The 12,351-nt window shown below is 40.4% G+C and overlaps 1 pseudogene; it reads left to right on the plus strand.

The window, feature by feature from the left end:
• Positions 1–4,158: 4,158 nt before the first annotated feature.
• On the plus strand, positions 4,159–9,807 carry Ssbp1-ps1 (single stranded DNA binding protein 1, pseudogene 1; annotated as a pseudogene).
• Positions 9,808–12,351: the final 2,544 nt, after the last annotated feature.

The raw sequence follows: 12,351 nt of genomic DNA on the forward strand, positions 1-12,351 counted from the left end.
GCACTGTCTAATACATGTGGCCATTTAGCTCTTGAAACCTTATTAATCTGTTATTCATATGGCTATATATGGTATAGAGGGATTTTAATCCAGCAACATGGCTACTTTGGTCACAACCAAAGACCTTCAAGATCTGTGTGATCCAGCTGAAATTCAGACATGCCACATATCTTTATTCCTTCTGGCTGGGATATAGATACACACTTAGTACACAACTTTAATCCCAAACAATGACAGCAAATTGAAGGGCAGACAAAGTAACGAATCAGAGAACGGTTTGACAGAATGAGTCAGAGCCAACAGAGTCTGTACCCAACTCTTATGGGAACAGATAGGAAAAGGAGGTTATTTATGAGCAGTGTAGGAAGAAAGGGTCAATTGGGAGTGAGTGCGGTACAGTGGAGTTGAGCCAGTTGAAACTAGAAAATAAGGAGACAGAAGATTAAAACAGATTGCCAGAGTTAGAGGCCAAGCAGAGCAATTCAGTGAGAAGCTGAGAGAAGTCAGGTTGAATCAGTCAGCTTGGAGAGGAGTTTGAGCCAAAATAGCTGAGTTGAACCAGCCAGCCAGAGTTCAGAAAGAACTAGAAAGGATGAGCTTATTCTGCAGCAGGCCTCCAAGAGGACAGTTACATAAGGTGAATAAAAGTTACTTTTATATCATGAAGAACTTCAGATTTAAAAAAACAGTGCACTATCTCATGAAATTGTATAATGTATTTTATATGTTAAAAATGATTATTTGGGCATATAAGTCTATATAGCATGTTTGAAATCTTAGATTATACAGGATGTTGGTCTGTGGCTCATGATAGATTTCTGTTGGATAGTGTCTTAGTGTCTTAGAGACACAAAGACCAAAGCAACTCTTTTAAAGGATAGCATTTAATTGGGGCTGGTTTACACTTTCAGTGTTCAGTCCATTATCATCATGGCAAAAAGCAGGGCAGTGTACAGGTAGACATGATGCTAGAAAAGGAGCTGAGAGTTCTACATCTTGATCTGAAGGCAGCCAGAAGACTGTTTTCCAGGCATCTGGGAGGAGGATCTCATTGCCCACACCCACAGTGACACATTTCCTTCAACAAGGCCACACCTACTCCAACCTCCACACCTCCTAATAGTGCCACTCCCTGGGCTAAGCATATTTAAGGCTGGAACCTTGAAGGTATTTCACAAAAGATATATACAAGGGAAAAACTAGGGTCTTAATTAAATTATATCATCATTATTATCATTTGTGTGTGTGTGCGTGTGTGTGTGTGTGCGTGTGTGTGTGTGTGCGTGTGCATGCGTGTGTGTGTGTGTGTGTGTGTGTGTTTCTAGGGACTAAGCCAAGGTCCTCACACATAGTAGGCTTATTTTTAATGATCTTTTTCTTTTTAGATTATAGATACAGATTGATTACCCCTTATCATAAATATTTGAAACCAGAAGTTCCAAATGCTTCAGATTTTTAGTTGTGAATGGGTGGGGGAGGTTGAATATTTGCATAATAAGTCATTTTAATGATGGTATAAAAAAGCTAAAATGAAATTCATTTATATTTTATAACAAGCTTTTGCATGTAGCCTAAAGGTAATTTCATACGTTTATTGTGCTGTCATCTTGACTATAATCTGTTACACGAGATAAGGTGTCCTGGTTGATTTTTGTTAACTTGACACAAGCTAGAATTATCTGAAAAGATGAAACCTAATTGAGAAAAATGCCTTCATCAAATTGCCTATAGGCAAGTCTGTTGGGTACTTCTTGATTAATGATGGATGTGTCAGGGTCCAGTCCACAGACAGGGTTTAGGGGTAGGAGTGGGGTTTTCATCCCTGGGCAGGTGACTCTTGGTTGTATAAAGAAGCAGGCTGAGCAAGTCATGAGGAGCAAGCAAGTAAGTAGCATTTCTCTATGGCTTCTGCTTCAGTTTCTGCCTCTAGTTTCTAGTCCCGAGTTCTTGCCTTGGCTTCCCCTGATTGATGGGCTATTGGCCAAAGAAGCCTTTTCTTCTCCAAGTTGCTTTTGATTATGGTATTTATCACAGCAATGAAAAACTAGGGGATCATATCTGAAATTTTTAACTTGGGGTAGCATGTAGAACTTAAAAAGGTTTAGATGTTGAGATGTTTGGGGGTTTAAATTTTTCATAGCAGGAATAACACAGCAAGAAAAAAAACCAGAGACATAGAAAGTCATAATAATGTAGCAAAATCTCCCATAATGGAAATTATGGTTTGTATTTACATTATGGCATATATCATATATATGATATATATGTATAATTGTCTGCTCTGAAAATTTTAACTAATCAGCATAATTCTTTTCCATAATAACACGGATGTAAGTATTTTTCCATAAAATGTAGTATATCAAATATCTTGCTTACTAATTGTGTTGAGTTTTCTTATAAGTTCTTCTACATGAAAATTGGTACTGCTGTTGATGATGATTCCATATGTACCTCTTAAGATACTTGTACAATCATTTTTTTAGGATTTATTTCTTAGAAGAAACATTTCTGAATAAAAGAGCAGAAACAAAAATATTTGGATCCATATAGTACCTTCTTTGGTAGGTTTTTGTTTTACTCTTGGCAATAACCTCCCAGGCAGAAAGAATATTTAATTGCCCCATAAGCTTATTGAACAGATCACCTCTTAAAGGTTGCCTTTTCATGTACCTTTTCAACTTTTCAATTTGTTATAGCTGAAAAATAAGTTAGGGTTTCTTATGGAGAGATCAAGTTGAAATAATGAAGGACTTCTCTAATTCTTGAGTCATTATCTGAGGAACTCCCCAGTGGTCGATGTTGGTCTCAATCAACTTTGAGCAGAATTCTAGAGACCTATGTGGCTCAAAAAAGCAATCTAAGTGTAAGGATGTTTAAACAAAGGCTCTAAAGAAAATAAACACTGATATCAGCTTGTCAGGTAAAGTCCCTGTGGTTGTTTAAATAAGAATGGTCCCCATAGGCTCTTATATTTGCGTGTTCAGTCATCAGGAAGTGGAACTGTTTGAAAGGATTAGAAGGATTAGGAGGTGTGGCCTTGTTGGAGGAAGTGTGTCATGGGAGCGGGCTTTGAGGTTTCAAAAGCCTATACCAGTCTCTCTACTTCTGCCTGCTGCTTATGAATCAGGATATAAAGCTCTCAGCTAGCTCCTCATTGCCATGTGTGCCACCATGTTCCCCACCATAATGCTAATGTCCTAATCTCTGAATCTGTAAGCAACCCCCACCCCCAGCTGAATACTTCCTTTTATAAAAGTTGCCTTGGTCAAGATGTCTCTTTACAGCAGAACAGTGACTAAGACAAGTTGGTACCAGAGACTGGAATATTTCTGTGACAGGACTCACCATGTTATTGTTTGGAGAATTATGTAAGACTTTGGGACTTTGAAATAGAAAAGTGGTTGAATGCTTTAAGCAGGTCTTATTGGGTCATTTTAGTAGAATAATTGAAGACAGTAGTGCTGAGAATATGTGGATCATCAATTCCAGCTCAAGGGTTTCAGAGAGGGAAGGCTATTAAGTGGCCTAGAAACCATTCTTGTGATATTTAGCAAAGAATGTGGTTACTTTTGGCCCTCATCCTAAAATCAGCTGGAGGTTAAATTGAAGAGTTTTGGATAAATGGTGTTGTGAGAGGAGATTTCAAGACAGCCTAGAATTGACTGCCATGCAGTTATTAGAAAATACTCTTATGCAGATATATAAGGAAAAGGAGCAAGGAGAACAAAAAGACATATAAAATGTACAGTTTGAAAAGAAAAGAAATGCCAGGAGGTGTAATAGAGTCTTGTGCTTAAGGACATAAAATGTTTAAAAAAAAAAAGCCTGGTGCTAAATGGAATAAACGGAATGGAAACCTCAGGGCAACACCTCAGCTAAGCTTAAAGACAAGCTTACAAAGTAAAGAAAGCCACCAGCAACAGAAAGCTGATATAGAGGTAGTTGAACATGGGGGCCCCATCAAGCAGCAGAACGTGGCAGTGTGGGCCACATGGTTCTGGCTTTAGAACTAAAGAGATAAGTAAGGGGTTGTGGAATCTCCTTCTGGACCTAAGGAAAGCCACTGAGGACAGGTGCATGTTAGGGCCTAAGAGGCCCAGAGAGGCCTCTTGCCTGAATCTGTGAAGGTAAATCCTGGATTGTGTTAGAGACCCCAAGATGTTAGAGATGCCAGAGTCATGGAACATCTGCCAAAGAAATCTGCTAAAAGAGTATGGAAGCATCTCCAGAAAGAGAGAGGTATGTTGCTTTCAAGAAAATGGAAAGGTGTTGGGGATATGAAGAGTGTTTTGACATCAGACATGGAGATACAGAATTTGGAGTTTACCCTGATGATTTTTGGTCTTGCTTTGGTCTGGTATTTACTCACACTGCTCCCTTTACTCCCTTTTGGAATGATAATATGTATTCTGTGCCATTTTATATTGGAAGTATGTGATCCACTTATATATTTTGATTTTATAGGGGGTTGCAGTTAAGAGATTGCTATAAGCTCTTGTCTGGGGACAATCTGCTGCTGCACACCAGGAAAAATCTAAAGAGATTAGATTGTAAGAAAAATCAAAGGCACGTTTCAAAGACTTGTATTATAGGCATTTCATCAGTTTGTAAGACATGAGTCTGGAGTAGCCAGTAGTTTGGTTCTTGAATGATCTCTGAATTGTGTTGAATCACTCACTTGGGTGAGCGAGTCAGGATCCTGTCATGAGACAGGTGGAAGGAAAAAAACCCAGTCAGAATATTTTCTCTAGCAACAAATGTGATGTGGTGATGAGGGGATGGTGATGTGGACCAAATGGGTGACATCAATCAAGAGACAGCATGGTCAACGGGTGATGTTAGTCAAGAGAAGGCATGGTACAGCATATCAGTGTTTCAGCTAAGTCTGAGAGTTGTGGTAAGTCAGCTTATAGAAAGGAGATGTTTATATAATTGTGGAAGGGAGAGTGGTCTGTGGCGAATACATGGATAAAAATAATGTGAGGTAGCAAGCAACAAATACTCATAATTGATAACATCATATTTCTGAGTGACCAGACACAAGAAAAGGTACAGAATGGAGGATTCTCCCCCACCCTGTGTGTGTGTGTGTGTGTGTGTGTGTGTGTGTGTGTGTGATCACTATGAATTTCAGAAGAACCTTTGGATTTTTTAAACAGTGTTAAAACTGAAAGACTATAAGACTATGGAGACCCCTGAAGTTGGATTGAATGTATTTTTGCATTAAGATATGGCTATAAGCGTCTAGGGTCAGGAAGTAGAATGTGATGATTTGAATAAGAATGGCTCTTATAGGCTCATATATTTGAATGTTAGTCACCAGAGAGTGGGACTTTTTAAAGGTTTAGAATCCTTAGAAGGCATGCCCTTGGAAAGGAGGTATATTGCTAGGGGTGGGTTTTGAGGTTTCAGAAGCCGATACCAGGCTTAGCCTCTCTAGCTCTTCCTGCTGCTTATGAATCAGGATATAAAGCTCTTAGCTAGAGCCCCTTGGCCATGTGTACCACCATGCTCCCCACCATAATGATAGTGTACTACCTCTGAAACTGAAAGCGAGCCCTTGATCCAACACTTTCTTTTATAAACGTTTCCTTGGTTGTTATGTTTCTCCACAGTAATAGAACAGTCACTAAGAGAGTCCCTTTAACCAAGACCACATGCAACACAATAAATGAGATCTCGGGGTTATTTTCACTACACTTGAATCTATGAGTGTTTTTTGTTTGCTTTGTTGTTTTGTTTTGTTTTTGGTGTAAGTAACAACTCACTTAGTACAAGTACATAATTTTAGCCTCCTTGCCTAGTGCTTGGGTCTTATTTCTACTCAAGAAGCACTGTTAGGTTGAATTGACTTTGAGGAGGTCATGAATGCCAACTAGCCTGACCACGGTCAAGGTAGAATCAGAACTACCATGCAGGATTTCCTGTCATAGGCTGTATTCTAGAAATGTGCCTCAGTCCTACAGTGAATAATTCCAGGACTCAAAGCCATGAAATTAATGTTCTGTATGATACATTTCTCTTCTGTGAAGAAAAAAATGAAAATGCCACCTAGGAGAATTCCAAGAGTGCTTAATCATAAATTCATAACAAGCTTAGAATGCTAGCTTTTCAAGCAGTGCCTCCGTGCCCAATTGCTATAATTAGGTGAATTAAAAGAAACATTCAGTGCCATGTACCCAATCATCATGCTAGTAGTGACAGCATTAGTTTTTAGAAATGTATTCTAGAAACCTTTTCGTAAAGTACACACATAGCTCTAAGGACTTAAAACCCATAGATTAACATCAATTGGTTGGGGATGAAGCTCGATTGGTAATGCTTGCCTAGTACGCAGAAAGTCCTGGGTTTGACCCTCAGCAATGCACAGCCGTGTGTGGTGGTATATGTCTATTATCCTAGCACTTAGGAGCTAGAGGTAGTTAAGATCAGATACTCAGATCATCTTTTGGCTACTGTGTTGGTTTGAATGAGAATATGCCCTCGTGGGCTCATAGATTTGCATCCTTAGTCCCCAGATAATAAATTATTTGAGAAGGGTAAGGAGGTGTGGCCTTGTTGGAGATCTGTCACTGGGGGTAGACTTTGAAGTTACAAAGCCCGTACTGGGCCTATCGTCTTTTTCTCTGCCTGCTGCCTGAGGATCAAGACGTAAAGCTTTCAGCTACTGTTCCGGTGCCATGTTTGTCTGCTTTCTGATCATGGACTAACCCTCTAAAACTGTAAGCAAGCCCCCAATATTAAGCATTTTCTTTTATGAGTTGTGTTGGTCATGGAGTCTGTTCACAGTAATAGAACAGTGACTAGGACATAGGGCACTATCAAAAGTCCCTACTGTGGGAGTGAAGGGGAAACTTTGAGTCTTTAAAGAACTCATGGGATTGGCCCCAAAAGGAAGGAGGCAATGTCTAAAATCTTGTATCACCAATCCACTAAGTCTTTTTTTTTTATTTTTTAAGTAACATGTCTGTTTGTAAGCATTTCTCCTTTCCCCCACTGGATCTCAGGCTCTCCAGAGGTGGCAGAGAGTAAATAGGAAGTAGAGCGAGGAGAGAAGCAGCCTTCCCCCTGCTCCCACCATGAAGTAGATCTGAGCTGCTGGGGAGAAAAGCTAGAAGTGTACCACATTGTCATCTTAATATCTGAAGATGGGATTAAAATTAGCAATTGTTTCCAAGTAAGCTATGGTATCTGCTCTGGACATTAACCTGGGAAACAAAATGAAAATACAGCAACAAAGGTTTAAAGATAGCAGTATAGAACATAAATTTGGATCTTTCTATCACTTTATCAAATCCAGCTCAATTAGTTAGCGTCTTGCTAGCCACTCTTGCTGTATATGATGGGTAACCTTCACTGTCAACTTGACTGAATCTCCAACCATGAAATGTATTTCTGGCATATTTGTGGGAAGATTTCTACAGACATTTTACTGAGGAGGGAAAACCAACCCTGAATGTGGGAAGCATCCTCCTATAACGTGGTGAGCTGAATAAAATTGGAGGAAATGAGAATATCAGCTGGGAACCTGTGTCCGTCTCTCTCTGCTCGTGACTCAGACACAATGTGACCAGCTGCCTTACATTCATGCCACTATGTCTTTTCTGCCATGATGGACTGTATCCCCTCAAACCACAAGCCTGACCAAATGCTTCCTTCCTTACGTTACTTTTGTCAGTTATTTCGTGCAATAGCACCAAGAAAAATAAGTAGCACGCCACGTGGAAGTCCAGACCATTGCAGGTCACCTGAGTGATGGACAGTCAAATGTGATTTGTTAGAGACATAATAAAGACACACTGCTAAGGCCAGACGGTTCTCTCACAGTAAAGAGACCACTGCACCATGGATCTGGATCATGAGTCATTGTTAGAAATGCTGAACCTCAGACCCTACCTGAGATATACATAATGACATTCTGCATTTTAACCAGACCCCTGGGTGATTCATATTCATTTTACAGTTTTGATTAGTTGGTACTAGACTATAAACAGGGGCTTCATTCAAGCTAAGCACAGACTTTATCACTAAGGTATAGCCACAAACCCACATAGTCTTTTCTTTTGTTGGTACTGGAATTAAACCCAGAGTCTTATTTGCATAGTTTAAGATGCATTGATTAGAGAACCCAATCTAAGCCTGGTGACAGCTGTGCATGCCTTTGGTCCTAGCACTTGGAAGGCAGAGGCAGGCAGAAGTCTGAGTTCGAGGCCAGCCTGGTCTACAAAGCAAGTCAGGGCTAAAAAGAGAAAAACCTGCTTTGAAACAAACAAATGAACAAGCAAGCAAACAACAAAAAAGAAAAAACCCTAAACAAACAAAAAAACAGATTCCCAAAATAAAAACTCAGTATATTTTGGATTATACTTATAATATATATAAGTATACAGGAAATACCTTTTTATTGTTTTGTTTTATTTTATTTTGAGACAGGGTTATTCTGTGTGGCCCAGAAAAACCTGGAACTCAAAATCCCCCAGCCTCTGTCTCTTGAGTGACTGGGATGGCGGTGTGTAGCACTACACTCTATGATAAAATTCTCATTCTCCTCTCACTACTGTGGCATGCTGAATTAGAAGGAATTTTAAATTGTGAGTCCATAGCTATGTTATCCTGGCCAGATCATTTCTAGAATTCCATGGTTTCTTGTAGTTTGTGTGATCACTGGCATTGAAAACCCCTATCTGACTTTCATTATTCAGACATTCAGTAATTCTGAGAAACTTTTTTTTTTCTGAGGCGCAAGGAAAAATTAAAGCCTCTCTGAGGTTTAATAAAGACTGTGATAAATTGCTTAATGAGTTTCTGCGCTGCTTCGGTGATGAAGGGTCTTGTCCATGCGTCAAGCTCATTGACTGGTCCTTTGTGGTAGCGGATAAAAAGTAATTTCCGGTTTAATAATAATTATGGCCACTGCACTGAGGAGGAAGCAGATTGATAAGAAGATTATTGCTAAAACAAAATGATATTTAGAGTGACAAGTGGCTAGTCTCTAGATTGTGCTGGAATGACAGGTAGGTTCTCTTTTTGTCCAGTAGAACTCTGGTCTCCGGGCTTGTCATGAATTGTCTTCACCCAGTGCACCATTTCAGTTCTATTTGTTCTTGAAATTGATCCTGAGGTTTTAGCTTGTAAGATTAACTTTCTACCAACCGAGCTATATCCCTGTTTATTTGAAAAATCTAGCTAATTGGGATTGTTTTGGTCTACAACATTTTTTTTTTGAAGGAAAGAAGAATTGCTCTGTTGAAAAACAAGAATCAAGTGCACTGATAGAAATTCATCGTCGGGTAGTGTGCACCAAGGAGAATACTGAGTGCTTGAGAGTACATTCCATGAGCATCCCTGACCTGCTGTGACCTTGTCAAAGTCTTCTTCCCCTCTGTCCTTCCCCTCTGTAGTCCTGAAGGAACTGGATTGGTCAGTTCCAATCTGCCTGGGGTTGAGAAGTACAGTTAGGGCCTCAAGCAACCTGAACAGGAAAGAAGTGATCAATTAGTAATGTCTGCTCTGAGCGAGGGACTTAGGGAGGGAAACAAGGAAATTCCATTTGTCTGCAAATTCCCTCCTGAGCTAGAAGATCTCTGAGGACATTGATTGCTTTAAATATTTCATCCTGAAAACATTTACAGAAAAAGCTGTATAATAGAAAAAAATCTAAAGAAATAAACTGATTTCTAGATTTATTATTGTTATTTTGCGGTCTTTTAACAGCTTGAAATATGTTTTTCTGTCTTAATAGCCACCTGCGGGACAAGCTCTGAGGAAAAGAAAAATGCGCCTGGATTTAACAGAAATTCAGTGTGAGGTATCTGCTGGGTCGGAAGTGATTTATGTAAGGAATTCTGTTTTGTTAGAACATAGGTTGTTGTTCCATTCGGAGCCCTTTATATGAAACAGATGCCCAATCTATAAATCAGGTACCCCGCAGTAAAGGAGATGGTGTTTTGTATAAATTATGGGGCGTAGAGGAAGTTGAGGCGTGGACGAACAAATTTTCTTTGGCGTTTGGTGTAGGAGTCGTTTTACCAATCATCTCTCTGTGGTGCTCTCCCGCCAGCCCTCTGTTTCTATTAAGGGGATTGGTAATGGGGACAGAGCTGGAAAGTGTGTGGAGAAACTTGTCTTTGACCTCACAAGTTCCTCCTCAGTCTTCAGGTCTACTCTGACCCAGGGCAGATGCATGCATTCCTTCCAGCCTCTGTGGCCTTTAGTTTTGGTTCAAATGGAACCCTCCCCCTCCCCCTCAAGAAACTAGATCAGAGTTCTTTTTCAGAGTTCGAAGAAGGAACCCATTTTTTCTTTTTCATTTTCTTTGGCGATGCATTTTTGCCTTCCTGTATACAAGGTAGTGGGGCTGGGCAGATGGCTCAGTCAGTGAAGTGCTTGCCAGGGAAACATGAGTACCTGGATTCTGTCCTCCAAACCCACGTTAAGTCAAGCAGGAGTGCACTTGTAATCCCAACGCTTAGGAGGAAGATACAAATGGATTCTTGGGGCTCACCTGTCAGTAATCTATCCTACCATACTTGGAAAGTTCTAGGCCAGTGAGAGACTCAGAAAACATGGCGGAAGTGGATAGCATTGAGGAAAAAGAGCAAGGGTTGTCTTTTATACACACGTGTGCATAAATTTGCTTTCCCTATTCCTGTTAACTCCCCGATGGACAGTTCTGGTAGAGACGGTTAGCTGATCATTCCCATAGAATGGAAGCTGCAAGACCCTTCACTCACTCATTGCTCTCTAACTCTGAGCATGAGACCTATGACTGGCCACCCAGGTCACAGTTACAGTGCATGAAATGGACCAGAAAATGTTCGAATGACAGGTAATCCAAATATGGGTTTCACTGATTTTGAAAGCACTTCCTTTTAGAAAAATGTTTACTTTCTTTATTTTGAGCTTGTAATATGAGGTGACACTGTATTTACATGGTTAAAAACAAATGAAGAGGAATTCAATGGGGCTGGTGACACAGCTCAGGGATAGAGGGCTTCTCTAGCACTAGGAAAAAAACCAAAAAGAAATCAAAAGGAATTGTTATTCTAAGTCCTGACTCCAAATTTCCTATCTCCTGGCCTCTTCTTAGTAACAGGTCTTATTCATGTGTTGTGTGGCTTCTGGCTTTTATTTGTATATAAATATGCTACTCTGTCATTTTTATAGCAACTTCGATGCCCTGTAATGTTTTGCATTCTTCAGTCTCACTGGGTGGTTTTCCTGAGCTGTTTTCTGCAAGGGACAGAGAGCCTTCTCCTTCTCCAGCTGAGCCCCCACACCACCATACCGTGGCTTATTTGCCTTACAGTGGCAGGGGCCCTTGTTCAGCGCATTGTTCCTGCTCACAGCTCTAACAGGGCATCGGTGTCACTTTGCTTACCGCTGGTTTAGGTGCTGATATAAAACAAATCCCTCGGAGTTGAATTGTTTCGTGAAAAGCCAGTGCGTTTGTAATTTGGACCGCCATTGCCAGTTAGGTCCCCAAAGGACTGTATCATTTCTCGCTCTTGCCAACAGTGTAGGAGAGTGCAGAATTCTGTTATTTGTTCCAGAACGTGTTATAAAACTTGGAGACTGAATCTTTGCCAGTTTAATACGTAAAAATGCTATCCCTGCATAGCACTGCCCTGTAGTTGTCTTATTGTCAGGGAAGTTGAACAGCTTTAATATAGCCAAGAGCAACTTACGTTTCTCTTTCTGTGACCTGTCAGCGCTTTGAGATTATTTTTTTTTTCATGAAAAAAATCTACTCTAGTTCCCGAATATATATCTTAAAGTTCTGAGGTAAGCCTGTGCTCTCATTTAACTTTCTAAGCACTCAATTTGGGTTGAACTGGTCAATGTTGTTACTGGGTTTTTTTTTTTATGTTTGTGTGTGTGTGTGTGTGTGTGTGTGTGTGTGTGTGTGTGAGCTCGTGTGGGAGGGTGCAAGTGTACATTTGTGCATGTACAAGGGGAGACCTGAGGTTAATATCAGGAGTCTTTCTTGATTGGCCTTCCACCTTATTCTTCTGAGTCTCCTCCCAATCCCCGTCTCCCTCTCTTAGAGTCTCGCTGCACAGCTCTGGCTGGCCTGGATTTTGCAGATATCTGCTTCTGTCTCCCAGAATACTACAACCAAATTTGTATCCCAACAACTTTGAGGCAGAGTCTCTTAATAAAATCCAGAGCTTACCTATCTGGCTAGTTTTGATGGTTTGAATATGCTTGGCCTAGGGAGTGGCACTATTAGGAGGTGTGGCCCTGTTAGAGTAGGTGTGTCACTGTGGACATGGGCTTTAATACCCTCGTCCTAGTTGCCTGGAAGCCAGTCTTCTCCTGGCACCCTTCAGATGAAGATGTAGAACTCTC

The sequence above is a fragment of the Rattus norvegicus genome, chromosome 4 (assembly GCF_036323735.1).
Source record: "Rattus norvegicus strain BN/NHsdMcwi chromosome 4, GRCr8, whole genome shotgun sequence".
NCBI lineage: Eukaryota > Metazoa > Chordata > Mammalia > Rodentia > Muridae > Rattus > Rattus norvegicus.